We start from the raw sequence: 19,072 nt of genomic DNA, 5'->3' as shown, positions 1-19,072 counted from the left end.
TACCTACCTATAGATTTTTTCCCATATGTTCCAAATGACTTACATAATTTTGTTCATGCCCACAGTATCACTTTATTTTTTAAAGATGGATTTCATTTGGATTATTCTTTGCTTTAACACATCTATAAATGTAATTGCTTTAAAGCAGTAGTGAGCCGCTGTGAGCCTAGAATGCAGTCCCCATCCAGACCGCATCCAAACGTTCTGTCCAGGTGTCGTGTGAAGCCTTCCTTGCAGCAACTGTTACCCTGCACATGCCCAATCTCGTCTGACCTTGGAAGCTAAGCAGGGTCAGGCCTGGTTAGTACTTGGATGGGAGACTGCCTGGGAATACAGGGTGCTGTAGGCTTATACCATAGTCTTCCGAGACTGAAGGTTGCCAACTGTTTCAGGGGACAGGGACGCTCTGGGCAGTTGCAACTGTTGCCTGGCATCCTAGAAGGCCGTGCGATAGGACGTCCAGGCAGATGCGACTGCCCAGAGCATCCCTGTCATCGGAACGAGGAGGACTTCGCATGATGTCGGGCGGAACTGAAAGGTTCACTCACTGGGCAGACGGATCCACCCAAACCCCAGATCCAGGCCTTGGAACAGGGCTTAAGCAGCCCTGCTTTAAAGCATGGCTTTTCAGAATTCAACCCCCCCCCCCCCCAACCACACACACAAACAATTTGATGATAACCAGTTCTGAATTATAAATCAGAATTCTATGATACCAACCCAGGTTATTGTACTGGCAAGCTTTTTTATAAAAATAAAAAAAAACTGGTAAATTTCTTTTCTTTTTACTTTTGATAATGCCCTTCACAGGTGAGGCCAGGGAGATCAAAATTGCTTGGGAATTTTGGAAGATTTTTGAGAGATCAAAATTGCTAAATCCTTGGAAGCTTGTTAAACACAAACAGTTGAGTGTCTTTGATTTCTAACCCTTATAAATTCTTATGAGCAGCAATGTTTTTAACAAAATGTAGGGTCTAATGCTGGGGTTTTTTCTCTGTTTATGCCCACAGAATGCCATGCATTCCTGTTGTATCCTCCTTGTGCTTCTAGACTAGCCTAAACCTTGGAATGGTGTATTACACCCCAATCCTGAGCTGCCCGGGGTGCCCAGGCTCAGTGGGACCAAGAAGGGCTGCCGCTGGATCCTGCACTTCCTGGGTTACCACGGGAGGTGCCTTGGGAGAAAGGGACTTTTGTCTCCTTCCCCCAGGTAAGGTAAGCAGCCCCACAGTGTAAGGTAAGGTAAAGGCACTCGTGTAGGGCACAGAGCCCTACACGAGTGCCTTGGATTCTGTGGAGCGGAGCTCCACGGACCCGCCTCCCTCCCTCCCCCAGCACACCTCCAGCCCACCCCCCAGCATGCCTTCCCCTGCCCTCTCTCTGCCCCTCGCCGGTCTCCCCCCTCCCTGGAACGCCTCCTCCCCGCCCCTGCCCCCACCTACCGTACCGTGGCTCGGTGGTCCAGGAGACCACCAAGCTGTGGAAGCTGGGCAACAGCCCCGCGATAGCCCAGCACCAACTGGAGCCTGGCGGTGAGGCTAGCAAACGTGCCTTATGGCACATTTGCAACTGTGCTTGGCGGCACGGAGCCGTGCCGCCGAGCACAGGCGTGGGCTCTTAGTCTGTGATTAAGCCAGGGTCTTCTAAATACTGGTCTGGATTAATGGTTTTATTACAAGCACAATAAAAGTTTTACAGATTTCACTTGGAACATAAGAACATAAGAACAGCCCCACTGGATCAGGCCATAGGCCCATCTAGTCCAGCTTCCTGTATCTCACAGCGGCCCACCAAATGCCCCAGGGAGCACACCAGATAACAAGAGACCTCGTCCTGGTGCTCTCCCCTACATCTGGCATTCTGACTTAACCCATTCCTAAAATCAGGAGGTTGCGCATACACATCATGGCTTGTACCCCATAATGGATTTTTCCTCCAGAAACTCGTCCAATCCCCTTTTAAAGGCGTCTAGGCTAGACGCCAGCACCACATCCTGTGGCAAGGAGTTCCACAGACCGACCACGCGCTGAGTAAAGAAATATTTTCTTTTGTCTGTCCTAACCCGCCCAACACTCAATTTTAGTGGATGTCCCCTGGTTCTGGTATTATGTGAGAGTGTAAAGAGCATCTCCCTATCCACTCTGTCCATCCCCTGCATAATTTTGTATGTCTCAATCATGTCCCCCCTCAAGCGTCTCTTTTCTAGGCTGAAGAGGCCCAAACGCCGTAGCCTTTCCTCATAAGGAAGGTGCCCCAGCCCCGTAATCATCTTAGTCGCTCTCTTTTGCACCTTTTCCATTTCCACTATGTCTTTTTTGAGATGCGGCGACCAGAACTGGACACAATACTCCAGGTGTGGCCTTACCATCGATTTGTACAACGGCATTATAATACTAGCCGTTTTGTTCTCAATACCCTTCCTAATGATCCCAAGCATAGAATTGGCCTTCTTCACTGCCGCCGCACATTGGGTCGACACTTTCATCGACCTGTCCACCACCACCCCAAGATCTCTCTCCTGATCTGTCACAGACAGCTCAGAACCCATCAGCCTATATCTAAAGTTTTGATTTTTTGCCCCAATGTGCATGACTTTACACTTACTGACATTGAAGCGCATCTGCCATTTTGCTGCCCATTCTGCCAGTCTGGAGAGATCCTTCTGGAGCTCCTCACAATCACTTCTGGTCTTTACCACTCGGAAAAGTTTGGTGTCGTCTGCAAACTTAGCCACTTCACTGCTCAACCCTGTCTCCAGGTCATTTATGAAGAGGTTGAAAAGCACCGGTCCCAGGACAGATCCTTGGGGCACACCGCTTTTCACCTCTCTCCATTCTGAAAATTGCCCATTGACACCCACTCTCTGCTTCCTGGCCTCCAACCAGTTCTCAATCCACGAGAGGACCTGTCCTCTAATTCCCTGACTGTGGAGTTTTTTCAGTAGCCTTTGGTGAGGGACCGTGTCAAACGCCTTCTGAAAGTCCAGATATATAATGTCCACGGGTTCTCCCGCATCCACATGCCTGTTGACCTTTTCAAAGAATTCTATAAGGTTTGTGAGGCAAGACTTACCCTTACAGAAGCCATGCTGACTCTCCCTCAGCAAGGCCTGCTCGTCTATGTGTTTTGAGATCCTATCTTTGATGAGGCATTCCACCATCTTACCCGGTATGGATGTTAGGCTGACCGGCCTATAGTTTCCCGGGTCCCCCCTCTTTCCCTTTTTAAAAATAGGCGTGACATTTGCTATCCTCCAATCTTCTGGTACCGTGGCTGTTTTGAGGGACAAGTTGCATACCTTAGTCAAGAGATCTGCAACTTCATTCTTCAATTCCTTAATAACCCTTGGGTGTATGCCATCAGGGCCCGGTGACTTATTGATCTTTAATTTATCAATGAGGTCTGAAAGGGGAAGTAACTCCCTTGTGTTCAGTGAATTACTCTTGTGGCCTTATACTAGAGAGTCTCAGTCTAAAAGGATGGGCAGCCCAATCCAGTGCAAATTCCCATACAGCAGTGCAGCGGGGCCATTGAAGACTGTGCTGCATGCTGCAGGGGAATTTTACAGGCTGGAGGTCTCCTTGAGGTAAGGGAACATTCATCTGGGGAAAGCCCCAACTTGCATAATGGCTTTACTTGGACCAGTGCAAGCTATATGGCTGGTACAAGCCTGCATGCACCTGTGTTGGAGGATCAGGCCCAGGAGGGGAAATAAGATGCAGCACACACCAGTGCCACCAGTCCGCCCACCCCCGTGTCTGATCTGTCCACCCCTGCCCCATTGCTCCCTCCATCACTATCACTCCGCACCCTTTTCCTGCCCCTGTGCAGTCTGGTGGGGGTCTCACTTGTTCCGGTGGGTGTCCTTTGCTGACCCAGTGAACATGCGTGAAGACTTCAGCCCTTGCACTTGTGCGCCTAGTTTCTGCACCATCGCAAAGCGCTTTATGGTGCTTTTGTGATGTGTGGAGTTCCACCGCATTGGTGAAGCATGTGCTATTCAGCATGCCAGTTAGGCAGGATCAGGCTCCCACTCACCTTGTAGTGAGTTGATAAACTCATGTGATCATTTGCTTCATTTAACAGAGGCATCATGTGAGATTTTCTCCTTGATACCTGTTCCCCCCAGGAATTTACCTCATCTGTAACTCCATGGCTCATCCCCATGACAAAATCATTGCCTGGCATTCGTATCATTGAGGCCAGGTACAGTATAAGAAACTGTGACTCCATTGCCATTTGATAGAGAACAAATTTTAGCTGGAAATTAGTCTATGACTCTCAATGCCTTACACCTTATATTACTTTTCTGCCTTATGTTCAGGCTAATCGAAAATCTTACGAATCGATAATCTTGAAGGCTGTCGGTCTATCCTAAGAAATTCAATTAGGTAATTTTCAATTCACATTTCTTGCAAAGAAAATCCCAATGAGTCACCTACAAAACTTGGTGAAATGTGCTTTAATGTGAAAGAAGTGACTAAGGAACAGAAATGTTTTGGAGATGTCAGTCTCATCTCTTTACATTCTGGCCCGACCAGGTTTATGCAGCAGTGAGTTTCACGGAAGTAAATGGGTAAATACGCTTCTAGGATTGTAGCCTTTCATCTGTCAGGGTCGGCTGCGTCTGTCTTTAAATAGAATCATTTGAAAATGTTGATATGAAGGTCGTCAGGAGAATCAATATTCTTTTATCTTCTCGCTCTCAGAGAGTATCTGTTGGGATGTATCCTAAGCCTAGCATATTATTTTAAGGATTTCAAGGGAAAGATAAATGCAGTTTAGTTTAACCCCTTGCTTGGACACGTCATTTTGCAGTGGTCTCATGTTAAGATGTAGATTTGCTTGGTGTTGCTCAATATGGATTTCTCACTTGTTCAAAAGTAATTACACTGCAAAACATGCAGTGTAATCAATAGCTAGTGCTCTGAATAACAGGAAAGATGACAGTGATTTGGCTTTGCTGCATTTGATAGATTTGCAGTCTATTTTAACAGTTCTTTTGGGGGGGAGGGGGAGGGATAATTCCTTAGATAGCAGCAGTGGCGATAGTTATATGACCAGAATAACAAGTGGCAGGAGGTTAAACATTCTTTGTGAACCAATAAAGTATTCTGATGAGCTGATAAATCGAATGGGTAACAGAATTCTCTGGGAGTGAGCCTCTAACTTGTCATGGCAACAGGCAGGCCTCACCACTGAGATTACAACCTTGGAGCGGGGAAGATTGATCTAATTTGCACAATGAATGAGTCTTTCTTATAGGAAATCTATAGGCAGTTGGCAATGGTGAATGGTAAAGGCGTGCAAGTTGCTCAGACCTGGCATTTAAAAAAAATATTCTGAATTACTGTACAAAAAAAGGGAAGGGGGGAAAAAAGAGAAGATGGTTGCGAGGAAATGCAGAGCCTGCCAGAAGCTCAGCACAAAAGTCAAAACATTTTTGCTTCCCTTGGAGGGGGAGGGGGAGGGGGGAATGGCAATTCCTTTGTTAAAGGGTACCCAAGGCTATTTGAGGCTACTAACCTGCTCTGTTTTTGAGAGAAAAAGTGGCTTTTTGTGTGGTGGAGAAAAGTGTGAGAGAAAGAAGCCGAGTTGCCTCTTCTGCAACTTTGTGTACTTCTGCATTTTGCCAGAACCGTGGAACATCATTTAAAACATGTTTGTATTTTGAGTCATTCTTTTTCCATGAATATGAACCAGGGACTAAAGACCCCATCTTATCCCATCTGATGCAGCTGCAATGTGGCCCAGAGGTAAGGCAACAAGTGTTCCCTAGCTTTGAGGAGGCCTCCATGACTGACCCATCACCACAGAATGAAGCACACACCCTGTTGGTGTGGCTGCATCCGCACTGGAAAGTTGGATAGGATTGGACCCTTAAGCAAATAGAAGTTAAATGAGCTAAGTGAGCATTAACATAGATTGTATTATTATCCAAAGCCCATCAGTTTGGTCTTCACAGTCACCATGGTCCGGGTGTGTCAAGATCAGCCAAGGTGGACATCCCTCAGTGGGCCTGCCAGCCCTAAGTCCTCAGTAGAGTGGCAGTGGTAGTGCCCACTGCATCATCACAGGGTGCCCTGGAGAGCTTAGTGCAGAGATTTGCCCCAAGGCCCTCAGTAGCCTGGCACCAGCACTGATCACGCTGACTATTTTCCCTCCCTTCTTGTCTCTTTGTATATCTCTGAGTTCATTTACAGCTCAGAACCTACACAACAGGGCTGGCCTGCAGCCTGGCTGTGAAGCAGCAGTAGTTGCTAATTCTTCTCTTTCTCATTCTCTCTGCCCTGATTCTTCTAAACTCTGTGTGTACCATTAATATGTGGCTAAAACCTGTGGCTACACCTAGAACTGATAACTAGAGGCAGTTGTGAAAATCTGCTATGTGCCCCTGGAACTAAAAGACAAATACTGTAGGTGCCTTCTACTCATAGAACAGAGATATGGTCTGGTATTTGCATAAGCTTATCTGCATTATATTACCTCCTCCTCCTTCTCTTCTTCTTCTTTAGCGTTTGTCCCATGTGGTGGCAGGGTCTGCTATTTTGGATTGGAGTAGTCATTTCTCTCAATCACAGGCTTGGTCTGGGTATAGGGGGGTGATTTTCATATTGCCTTGCAGTGTTTCAAGCAAGCACTGCTTTGGTCGGCCTCTCAGTCGTTTGACCTCCAACTGAAGGCCCTTCTGCATCAGTGTATCACTGTTGGATGCAGAACATGGCTGTACCATTGAAGCTGGGCTTCTCTCAACTTGTCGGTAATTGGAGCATCGCTGTACCACTGCCATTATATTACCTGCAAAATGTATACTTAAGGGTGCAATCCTAACCCCTTATGTCAGTGCTTTCTAGCACTGGCATAGCGGTGCCAACGGGACGTGTGCTGCATCCTGCAGTTGGGTGTCACTCAAAGAGGCCTCCTCAAAGTAAGGGAATGTTTGTTCCCTTACCTCAGAGCTTCATAGCCCTTATGTCAGTGCTGTAAAGCACTGACATAAGGGGTTAGGATTGTGCCCTAAAGGTATTTATGTAAGAGGGCCAGACTGTCAGTGTGAATTCCTTCAAGTATAATATGAAGTCAGAAGTGAGACGATGACCATTCTTCTGCCTATGGGTTGGGCAGGATTGCTGGTAGCTTGATTTGCTTGATTTGCTGCTTATATTTATTCATTATTTTTAAAAAAAATTTCATGCAGAGAACTGCAGCTGCAGGACTTTTACTGAACAGCAAGTACACAGAAGTTTACAGAGATTGATGATCTGAACAAAAACAAAGCAAACATACAAGTAATGAATATTCTTTGGAAAACTCTAAGGTCTCTTGTATTCAGTAGTGGGAATTGAACAAAAGCCACTTCTAGAGAGAATTATTTACTATAGAAATATGCTGGGCAGGATCTCTCCCAAGACACAAGCTACCAGTCCCCAATTCAACTTGGACTTTTTCATGCATTATACAGCATTAAATCCAGGTTCACCACCAAGTACATCCTGAACAAGGAACCAGAGTCAATTTTTTTCTCTAGGATGAGTGTACCTCTGTACACAATTTTAATTTTTACACGAAGTTTACACATTTCTGTTGTTTAGTTCCAGAAATAACAATGTAATGTAGGTTGTGACCTATTCGAACATCAAAAAATGAAGTCTGAATCCAAACAAAAGGAAGTGCACATTAGCATTATTGTATGTACAGTTGACTTGGAGAAAAATGACTTGGCCCTGGCAAGACTAGCTCTGAGATGTAAATAGAGCTGTATTTAACTTGCAGCACCATTTTCAATAATTAGGGAGTGAAGTTGACTGCTAGGTTGTGCACAGCATTATTCCATTTCCTAAGGATCAGTTCTAATGCGTGTGATCTAGAAAGAAAGAACATCAACAGACTCTTCTATGTGGACTAAGGATCCGAGGAATGGTGGAAAAATTAGAGCAGTCAAAGACGTGGCATGCCTGATGCAATTGCAATGAATGCAGCTTTTTGTGGCTTGTGATTGATAAGAACAACCCTATAATCTAATTGCAATGGAAAATTCCTTTGGGAAAGGAGCAGTATTGATCCTTTAAGGTCTTGTATATGGCTGCTGAAATAATTGAGACTGTTAAATATCATCCAATAGAATTAGACTAGGCAGACTATAAAGGAAGAAAGTTGAACAAGCCTTGTGACATTCCATGCAGCATGTAAACATTCCACTTACCTGTGCCAGGTAAGGTTTCCAACCCTCCAGAACTCTCTGGGCATCTCCTGGAATAAGCAATACTCTCTGAGGGCCAATTAGAGCAATTTCCCTCCCCACCGTTGCTTTCCTTGTCTCCGAAAACTCAGTCCTGAGTCTCCTGTTCATCTCTGCTGCAGGTACCTGTACAGGTGGATGGAGTGCTGATGTCACCAATCCCTGTGCACCCACATCTCTTCACCAGCATCTGTGAAACTGAGCAGGCAGGCAGTCTGGTGTAAGGAAGATACCACAACAAAAATGGCGGAGATGGTTGGAGACTCAGTTTTTGTCTGGGGTGAGGTTAAGGGGGTTCACAGGCCCTGACAAGGAAAAAGAAGAAGGGGTGTAATACTTGGTAAGTTAAGCTGACTGAAAAATGCATGAGTTGTTGTCCTGCTCAGCTCTAAATAAATTATGCGTAAAACATGCATTGAGGTTGCACTCTTCCTCTCCAAGCCTGTGGGATCTCAGCATTATGCTGCTACATCATTTTTCCGCCTTTTTTTTTCTTGGTGTTTTGACAGAGAGAGCAAAAACTGTAGCTGCTTCCAATAAACTAAAAAATGCAAGAAGCAACCCTCTCTCCTCAAGCCTGACACCCCTTGGGCTTTACAAAGATTAAACATTTTAAAATGAAGGAATGTAAGTAATAAATGTTACTGTGCTCAGAGGTTTAAAGGATCTCTTTCTAGTTTAAAAGACATGTTTCTGTTCCATAAATGACCCTGGTTTAATTTAATCGACCCCAATGGAGCATGTAATGTATCCTGCAAGGGGGTGGGGTGTCCAGAGGCCTCTTTAAGGTAAGAGAACTTTTGTTGTGTTAACCCAGGGCAAATCAAAATCACAAAAAGAGTGATCCCATTCTGAGTTTTCTGACACTGAAACATTAGGATATGTAATAAGGGTTGACGGCCCATCAAGGGCTTAGTACTCCCATGTTTCTTCTGTCTGTGATTTCAAAGACATGGGAAAGGACTGTCAATCTCTAGGAAGGCCCTAATACACTGCTGTTGGATTGTGTGCAGCTTGGTAGTCACAAGCTGTGCTCTTAAAATAAATGTCTATTTATTTAAAGTATTTGTATTTTGCTTTCCACAAAACAACCTCAAGGCAGCTTACACATCCATGAGGGTGACCAAGGCAAACACATTGTCAGGAACAGAATAACTATGAAATAATCAAGATCCCGTAAATAAAACATTAGATGAAAGATGATGAGTCAGGCAGGTAAAAAGAAAGATTTCCATAAAAAGGTAATTAAATGTAGCCAGATATCATTAAAAGCCACTACAGGCACAAGAGGACTGGCCTGATGCTTGAAATACAATGAACATTGCAATCCAACTATCCTCCAGCTGGTACAAGTACCTTGTGAAGCTCCCGAGTATCGCGAACATGCCATAAATCACATTCGTGGCTACTCGGAAGGAAATGGAGTCAGTGTACAGACATGTGCTTGCTCAGCAGTGCCAGAGCTGCACCCTGGATGGTGAGTTTGTGGCCTTCTCCCCCACAGAGAGTGGGGGAGGGTGGAACAGACGCATTCCTGGGCATGGGGGGGGCGGTCCCAGAGGCAGACAGGGCCCAGGAGGGGGAGGAATTGGCCTGGGCAACCTAGGCCGAATCCTAACCCCCGTCCCTATCAGAGTTACACAGGCTGCTCAGATTTTTGCCCACCAAAATCGCAGCTGTAGATCCAAGGAGGCCCATAGAGCTGGCTGGTACACAACACGGGGTAAGGGGACATAAATCCCCTTATTCCGAGTTGCACCCAAGCCTGCTCCTGTCCTGCTCTGCATACAGTGCAAGCCAGCTAGCCTGCCTGTTCCTGCGCCGGTTAGGATTGTGCCCTGAGAAAGCAAATTAACAGCCAAATCCTGTCCTCTGCCATGCTATAGCATGCAGCCGTGCCAACAGAGTGTGCATGACATGCTATGGTGGTGCAGGCAATCAGAAGGCCAACCAGAAGGTAAGTAAAAAACTGCATAGGCCTTCTCTCATCTGACTTAAAGCAGCTATTTTGCTGGCATCTCTCTGAGAAGAGGAAGGTGGTGGGGAGGGCTAGAAACTTGAGGATAGGATCTGGCATTTGCCTTTGCTGTCTAGATCCACACCTCAAGCCCACTCACTGCCCCCTGCACTCCCTCTTCCCCACCCTGGTATGCCTCTTAACCTCCCCCTCCCCACCCCACGGCCAACTTACTGACACTAGTGCAGCCTCTGGGAGCTGCTGAAATGCACACCACACCTGTGGCACTCTGGTCATATGTGCCAACAGCCAAGAAGCATGCAATGGCATCCCAGCTTTCATGCTGCTGCAAAGGGCCTTGTGCTGCTGGAGCATGAGTTTCAGCAGTGCAAGGCCCAGATAGGAGTGGACCGCAAGAGTTCTGTAATTTGGGTCCTACCACAGAAAAAGGTATTTTTTTTTTGTACCCATCTACCGAGTCTCAGAGGAGGACAGCAGACAGAGAAGGAGCCTGGAACTGACACTTTAGGAACACTGAGAAAGTATGACATTCTTCCACTCTCCTTCTCCCTCACTCCTACCTCGGTGATCCAGAAGGATACCATATCTCACAGAAACTAAACTGCTGAGATATCCAGAAAAGCCAACTGAGTCTTACTTCCCCATCCAACTTCCAGCTTACACATCCATGAGAGTGACCAAGGCAAACTAAGGGCCCAATCCTAAACTGGGCCAGTGCCAGCACTGAGCTCTAGTGCCGGCGCTGGGTGCCATAAATGTGCCAGTCAGGCACCAGGCCTAGTGCTGGCAGGAAGATGATGCGCAACCGCTGGGGGTAAGTGCCACTGCTGGGTGATGGTGCAGCCTCTGGGAGTAGGGGGAGGATGAAATGAAGGCAGGGAAGGGGTAGGGGGAAGAACTGGGCCTGGAGGTGGGTGGGATAGCCAAATTCTATCCTCTGTGTTGGGCCTGAGTCTCAACTCATGTTAGGCCGGAGTCTCTCAAGTCTGCTTGTAAAGTCCCCTTCCCCTAAGCACCCACTGGATATAGTGATAGCTGCTTTGGCACCACTGCTCCATTGGTGCCGGGAAGCTCAAGATCAGGCTGTAAGTCCCAAAACCAGACTAGAGACCAGAGTGACAAACAAAGGCCTTTAAACATAGTTTTCAAAAACATTCAAAGCCTCCATGTCGGGTGGCGAGCCCGACACAGATGCTCTGGATCCAGTGGAGCTTTGCTCCACCAGTCCCACCTCCCTCCCACCCTGCTCCCTCTCCCTGGCATGTCTCCTCCCCGCCCTCTCCCCGCCCTCCTCAGCTTTCCCTCATCCTGGAACACTACCTCTCCCCACGCCCCATGCCCCACCTACCTCTCCACTGCTCCGTGGTCCCTGCGGCCTCCGAGCAGCAGAGCTCTGGTGCTCCACCAGTGCTAGCCCAGCACCAGCCAGCACTGAGCTAGCACTGGCAGAGCACTAGCGCTAAGGCTCGCAAATGTGCTTTATGACACGTTTGCGTCAGTGCGCACCTGCACTGAGCCGGTGCGCAATGACTAGGACTGGGCCCTAATCCATCTTCTAAATTTATCATGACTCTACAAATGATTTTGTTATTCCCTGTTAATGACATAGTTCAGATCATTAATTTTATATCTCTGGTGCAAATGTTTATAAGACTTGTTTGAAATACAAAAACACATGACATTAACCATGGAAAGTGGGGACATTTACACTTAAGATAGGAGCAACAATAGCACCTAATTAGTAGTTTTATGTAGTAGTTAAAGTCAAGAAAACAGACCTAGTGACCTTAGGGGGAAAAAAATCTTAATGTACTCTTGGGAATTTTGTGATGATTCTCCCACCTATTTTGTTAGTATTTAGAGAGAAAATGGCATTACATGTAAAATTAATCATCGGTGGTAGTCCTAAGTGAACTTAAATAGAAAACAGACCATCTATCAGTGCCATTCATTTATTTAATATATTTTTATCCAGACTTCCCTCCACTTAAATGGATGTCATGGCTGTGGCATACTACAGTCATGGCATTTACTGCCACTTTGCAAAGGCTGGGGGTTATTTGCAAAGGCTGGGAGGAAGGCTAATAAGGAATTATGAACAATCTCTCCCCTCCCCCCCTTGTTGCAGTGTAATGCTCTCCTAAGTTTGTCTGAAGCTTTCCTATGTTGCAAAAATGACTGATTGTGTGTATTTGTCTCATTCATTGAGGCATTTTCCCACTATGACTACATGTCTACCAACCAGCTAACATCTTGTTCTGTTTTTAGGCCCTACATGGCATATGGCTCCTGCAAAATTAAGAAGACAGCAGTAGTGAATGATTCACTTGACCTCTTACACGACTACTCGGATGTGATTATTACACTATAATAATACTGTTAATATTACTGCTACCCAGATATGAGGGTAGCGCATGGAAGCGCAATTGCTAAATTTTAAATGCTGTACAATGAATGCCTGTTCTGTGAGCATACAACTGAGCAAGGAACCTCCAGCCTAATCTTTTCTCAGTGGTGCAGGAAAAGTGGAAAGAACTCATACTGTATTCTCCTCCTAATTTCAGACAGATTTTCTTGTGTGAACAAAAGCAAAATCTAGAGCCAGATAGCTTTAGAATGTACTCCTTTACTTTTTTGCTTCAAGACAGAGATCCGTTTTTGTCATAGATGAAAAGCATAATATAAGAAAACATACATATTTAATGCAAGCGATGCTCCGATAAGTATGAGCCTCTGGTTAGCTCTCCTCCTCGCTAATATTTCAAAATGAACATAGGAACTTGCAGCACTCCTATGCTCATAAGAACCACCACTGGTTCAGCAATATTACATTGCTGAAAATCTCTACAGACCCAATTGTACCTGCTATGCAGTGTATTTACTTAACAGGGCAATACTCTGAGAGTAGCCCTCAGCTTCAAATGCTCTTTTGTAGAAGATGGCTGATTAGGAGTGAGACACAAAACACAAGGCAGCTAGGTAAGGGCAATATTTAGTCACCGACCCTGAAGGAGTTTGTTCATCACTGGGCTTGGTAATAAGCTCTCCATGACAGTTTAATTCTTCAGAGTATTGAACTGAATGCTTAATTTCGCAATGATCTGGTTGCCTTTAATTGTTGAAGGATGGCAGCTCAAATGCATTCAGCAGCCTCTTGCAGTCAGTTCAGTCAAGAAGTTGTGGGGAACCCTCTTTCCTTCCCATTATTATCACTTCTAGGAGTAACATCTGGAAGCAACCTTAATCTCAGAGGTCAGGAAACTGTGCTACATCTAGGAAATTTCTTTTATGTAAACTGGAAAAGGAAAGAAAGCATTTCCAAAGGAAAGGAAGCATTTCTCACACTGGTGGAAAGAGGAAGCAATTTGTTCAATCATGTTGTGTGTGTGGCATAGTACTGTAAAAAAATGTCCTTTCATATATGCTAAGTAAGCATTAATTGGTCCATGAGTGATCCGCGGTTTTTAAGGGGCGGGCTCCTCAGCCCATCACAGGGCAGTCAGGTGTGCAGGCGAAGTGTGGCAGTTTAACATTTTTAATTGCTAGCGCACTGATTAGCTTTACACAGCACTGTTAGTCCTTGCAGCCCCAAATAATCAGTCCTCACAGAATAAAATTTACTAGGCTGTTAAAGTTATCCCTACCAGGTCTTCCAAAGTGAAATCTCCTAACGGCGATAACATTTTATTGCATGTTTAATTTATTTCTCCCCAAAGTCAGGAAATGTCTCAAAGACTTATGTTGGTGCTCATTGCTCTTATTCCTTAAATATACATAAAGCGTATTTAATCAATTTCTTTCAGTCTGCTGGGCCTCTGAGAAGAAGGTTGCTTCCAGATGTTGTTCCTAGAAGGGATGGTAATGGAAAGACAGCCCCTCCCATATAGAAAAGATCTCATTAAAGTAACACTTATGCTTGAGCTTCCCTTGCTGTTTTTGTCTAACCATAGATATATTTCCCATCACCAATGCTGATCCAGCAGCTCATATAGGATAGCAGCAATTGGCATGAAGATTGTTTCCTTTCGTTTCCTCGGTGTATGGTTTGAAGGCCACGAGTACACTCAACGCCATGAGTATGCCATGAGTATGCTCAGATCCAAAAGAACGAGTCTGTACGCTCCATACTCTCAGAGTACACTGAGAGTATGGAAATATCCTAAAATCTCAGAAGTCTGGAAATATCCTAAAATCTCAGAGGCCCCAATCCTTTCCCCTGCCACCAGCACCGGTGTAATGAATGCCACAGCTGCTGGATTCACTCCCTCCCACCTCTTCCCCACCCCCCAGTTTCTTCCTATGATCAGCCCCCTGCACCAGCTTAATTTCTCCAGAGTAAGTCACTGATTGTGGTATTGGGCCACCATTTGTGGCAGCGGCTCCAAAATGACCACCGGCAGTGCGCCTTTTATGGCAGTGGATCTCTATTCCACTGACAAAACTAGCCCAGAAGGATTGGTCTGGAACTCTTAGTAGTAAATTCCATACTTTGCTCAAGGTTGGGAGAACTGTGTGGAGTATGACAATCCAGTCTGAAGATCTCCCCCTTGTGTGGAATGTGTGGAATTGAATTATGTGTCAGATTGGTGTTCTGAATACTGCTGCAGCCACATGATGTCCTCTATGTTTTACATACATTTCCCACATGCTCACTATAGAACAGGTTGTTGTCATTGTCATCAAGTCTTTACCAATGAATGTGATGACTTGGCAAAATATCCACTTTCTCATAATACATTATTATGTACAATAATAATATATAGTATAATATTATCTCAAACATTTTGAGATAATATTATCATCATTTTGAGAATATATTATTATTATGTACAATAATAATATATAGTATAATATTATCTCAAACATTTTGGCACTAAAGACAGAAACTCCAAACAGCAAATACCACACACAGTGCAGTAAACATTACTGATGGTTTGTTGTGCTTTAGCAATGCTCAAATTCAACCACCTGAAATGGTGTCTCAATTTGCCCAATCTCATCTGATCTTGGAAGCTAAGCAGGGTCAGGCCCGGTTAGTACTTGGATGGGAGACCGCCCGGGAATACTGGGTACTGTAGGCTTATACCATAGTCTTTCGAGACTGAAGGTTGCCAACCATGTTGGCTAATAGTTGGACCAGTCAAGTGTATGCACAAATATATTAATGCAGATACTGTAGCATTCACCAGCAGCAGAAATGGAACAGGAGCAACTCCAGCAAGGAAAGGACAAACCACAATGGGTAGCAAGCAGGGAGCTTGTGGGAAGCAGGTACATTGCTCTGTTCCTGGCCATTTGTCCTGCATGCCTGACTTTGTGTCTAGGCTGATTGGATGCTATTTCTAGCTTGGGTACAGAGCTCATGTTCATCCTCAGCAAATTGCTTCATCTCTTTGAACACAAATACATTTGTGTTGTCTGTTTATATCATAGGCTTCTGTATTCCCTTATTGGGCAGAATGGCTATCATTATGCTCACATCTTTCTTCATGAGTGCCTGTAAATGTCAAAAGCAGTCTGGATAAGATCATCAGAAGCCAAGCACGTACAATGCTGTGGTCCTGCAGGTGTTCCCATCTCATGAACAAACAGAGCCGTCTTTTACATTGGCTTCGATTACTAATCTGATGGCTGTAGCTGGGATGCTAAATTGAAATATAAAAGCAGTGAAGATTTTTGGAGTGGGAAATTAATTAGAAAATTATCAGTCCCAATGAATGAAGTACAAGATGCTGAATTATGTTTGTTATCTAGGCCGAAGAGCATTTAAATGGAAAAGATAAAATTTAATGAAGGCAGCAACCCACTGAAAATCATGTTAGCAAAAAGATAAGTGCTAATAAATTTCTTTACACCATGGCACAGCTTTTAAAGAAAGTATTTAAGAAGGCATAACTGCAGTTTGAATGAGCAGCAGCTTTTTAAAGAAATGTCTAGATAGCATTATCTATTGACCAGGAAAAAAAAATCCCACTATGAGAAAGCTTTGTTTTTGGCTATCTACCATAAAGGAAAGAGGTAAAGCTAGTTTTCTTGCATCCCTAGTTCAGTGTTTCTCAGATTGTGGGTTGGGACCCACTAGGTGGGTTGCGAGCCAATTTCAGGTGGGTCCCCACTCATTTCAAGATTTTATTTTTAATATATTAGATTTGATGCTCCCATGGTATTTGACTGCATTTGGGGAAATGTTACACACCTGTACTTTTAACAAGCTACTATGCAGGGCCTAGGAGAGGGGGGTAAAGGGGGTAATTTGTACCTGGGCTCAGGGTCAAAAGGGGGGTCCTGAAGCCAAAGGAGCAGACCCAGAAATTTCCTGGGATCTTACGTTTTCCTATCTACTCAGACTTGTTGCCTGCACGGGTTTCTGGGGACACTACCACAACTGGGGATGCTGGGGACTCTATGGATGCCACATGGGTTGGTAGACCTGGGCTCCAAACATTTTTTCAGTTGTCTCTACCCTCGCTGTACCCTGTTTCACCCCCTCCCTGCCCGTATTCTGCTTGCCCGTCACCACCCTCCCCCCACTCTGTTTCACCCCCTCCCTCTTTTGCAAAGGAATCCAAAAAAAACTTTGTACCCCCTGATACAATTCCTCTCAGAGGCCCTGCTACTATGTATATTCCTTTAACAATGATAGTCAATGGGACTTACTCCTGAGTAAGTGTGGGTAGAATTGCAACCTTTAGTGAGCAATTAAATACATCTCCAGGATACAGATACATGACACAAAATTATGGTTGCCTGGTTGTAAATGGGAGAATATGACTTTAGCTTCGAGATACTTCAATAAAGCAGGAAATGAAGTGGCTGTGACTACTCTTAGCCATTCCTTCATTTGCCCATCTCCACATTCTCCTCCTTTGCGTACAGTAATACAAACATGGAGTCCTGCTTACTGTTCCATCTGGAAGCACTAGGATTATCTCATGGGGTTATGTCATCCCATTAATTGGTACAATTATACATTATCTGAGTTTTTGGCACCTACACACAAGTGGTTAAAGGTCTGATTCTATAAAGAAATGGGGCCTTGAGCAGAGTACAATAAAACTAGATTTATTGATGTCTGCTGTGCACTTGCCCTGGAAGGGGTTATAAAGGTAACCCCTTTATAAAGGTTGAGGTGCAAGCACATGACATTAAAGAATATTTATGTTTGGGCCATGGGTTTTTTTTTTTTTTAATGTATGTGAGGTAGGAGATAGAGACTTGGCTACCCTGAAAACTTCAGTTTTAAAGAAGGAGTTGATGATTTCATAATATATCACATCTGGGGGGAAAAGCCTTGCTGCTAGCATTAGCAGACGGAAATGCATTATAAGCCTCTTTATTCAAATTCTAGCTTACCAAAGGCATAGGTAATCTGACAAGTGTGTTATCTTCCTTGACAGCAACAGCAACCCAGAAAGCAATTCCCATCAACATGGAGGAAGGAGAGAAATGTCCGCGAACAAAATAAATCTTTCATTTTTGGTAGTTCTGCATATTAAGATCTGTGTACTTTCAATGTAGTTTGTTTGCAATCTGAGTGCTAATTACTACCCTGCAATTTCTTTTTTTTTTTGGTTGTTGCATCTGCTGAAGCTGAAATATGGCTGCAGCCTTGAACTTTTTGCCTGATTGGAACAAGCATTCAGTTTGCAAGACAGAAACCGCTTGGCAGCTAAGTGGCAATTCCTTATTTATTGAGTGGCCAGGCTTGTAACCGGCAATTCCTTATTGAGTTTCCTGTTAACACACACAACATGAAAGCTCCGTTTCTGAAACTACAGACATAAACTTGCTTTCGGGTAGAGCTGCAAGCACGGATTGCAGTGTGCAAAAATAATTTCTGACCACACATTATTTTGCTGTTGTTTTTCACGTAATTGATGTCTCTCTGCACAGGTGGGTGGGGAGAGGAAGTTGGTCAAGCTTATCGAACCACTTTATGAATTACTTTCTCTGCCAATGTTTGATGATGAACCGATCTTGTAACTGCATCCTCACATTGTAAAACTGCCACGTCTTGCATCTTGGAAAATATGGACCAGAGCAACGACCGAACTCCATCGTTTTCCTTCAGATGTTTTTGTTTTAGGCAACAGGAAGTTTTTACCTTTAATACTTTGCTAGACTTCCAGCAAGTACAGATGTTATCATTCCCACTAAAAAATTTGTACCTGCTGAATTTTTCCACAACTATATATAACTTAAAGCTGCGGTTTTCAAACTCTCCGGGAGTTTGAAATCCGCAGTAAGTCTTTGCGGGCGCAGGGGGGAGGCAGCAGGGGCAGGGGGAAGGCAGCGATGCGATCCCCAGGATTGCGTCACTCAGGGGGCTGCAGGGACTGGGATGCACTCACCAGTCCCTGCAGTAGCCGTCCCTGTGTGCGGGGAGCCCTGCGCGAGCGCCTGCCGGGCACCCCAGGTCAGGGAAAGGGAGAGTGGAGCGATCTGCTCTGCCTCTGCAAAAGCGGAAGCGGAGCGCTATCGCCCCACTCTCCCTTTCCCTGACCTGGGGACCCGTACAGGCGTTCACGCAGGGCTCCCCGCACCCAGGGACGGCTGCTGCAGGGACTGGAGGGTGTACCCCAGTCCCTGCAGCCCTGTCAGAAGGGAAAGTGGAGCTATCGTGCTCCACTTCCGGTTTTGCAGAGTGGGGCGCGATTGCTCGGCTTTCACTTTTCCTGACCTGGGGAGCCCTGCCAAAGGTGATGCAGGGCTTCCTGCACCCCAGGGAAGCTGCAGGAGGCTTGGGCAAGTGCACCCAAGCCCCTACATCCCCCCTGAGAGGCACAATCCTGTGGATTGCGCCGCTGCCTTCCCCCTGTCTCCTGGCTGCCCCCGCCCCTTAAGGGGGCAGAGGG

General features: G+C 45.3%; 1 pseudogene; it reads left to right on the top strand.

Annotated features, from left to right (window-relative positions):
* The first annotated feature begins 230 nt into the window (after window positions 1-230).
* LOC136637184 (5S ribosomal RNA) lies at window positions 231-348 on the top strand (annotated as a pseudogene).
* The last annotated feature ends 18,724 nt before the right edge of the window (window positions 349-19,072 follow it).

The sequence above is a fragment of the Tiliqua scincoides genome, chromosome 1 (genome assembly GCF_035046505.1).
Source record: "Tiliqua scincoides isolate rTilSci1 chromosome 1, rTilSci1.hap2, whole genome shotgun sequence".
Taxonomy (NCBI): Eukaryota; Metazoa; Chordata; class Lepidosauria; order Squamata; family Scincidae; genus Tiliqua; species Tiliqua scincoides.
The sequence above is the reverse complement of the archived record's forward strand: the minus strand, read 5'-3'. Positions and strand labels throughout refer to the sequence as shown.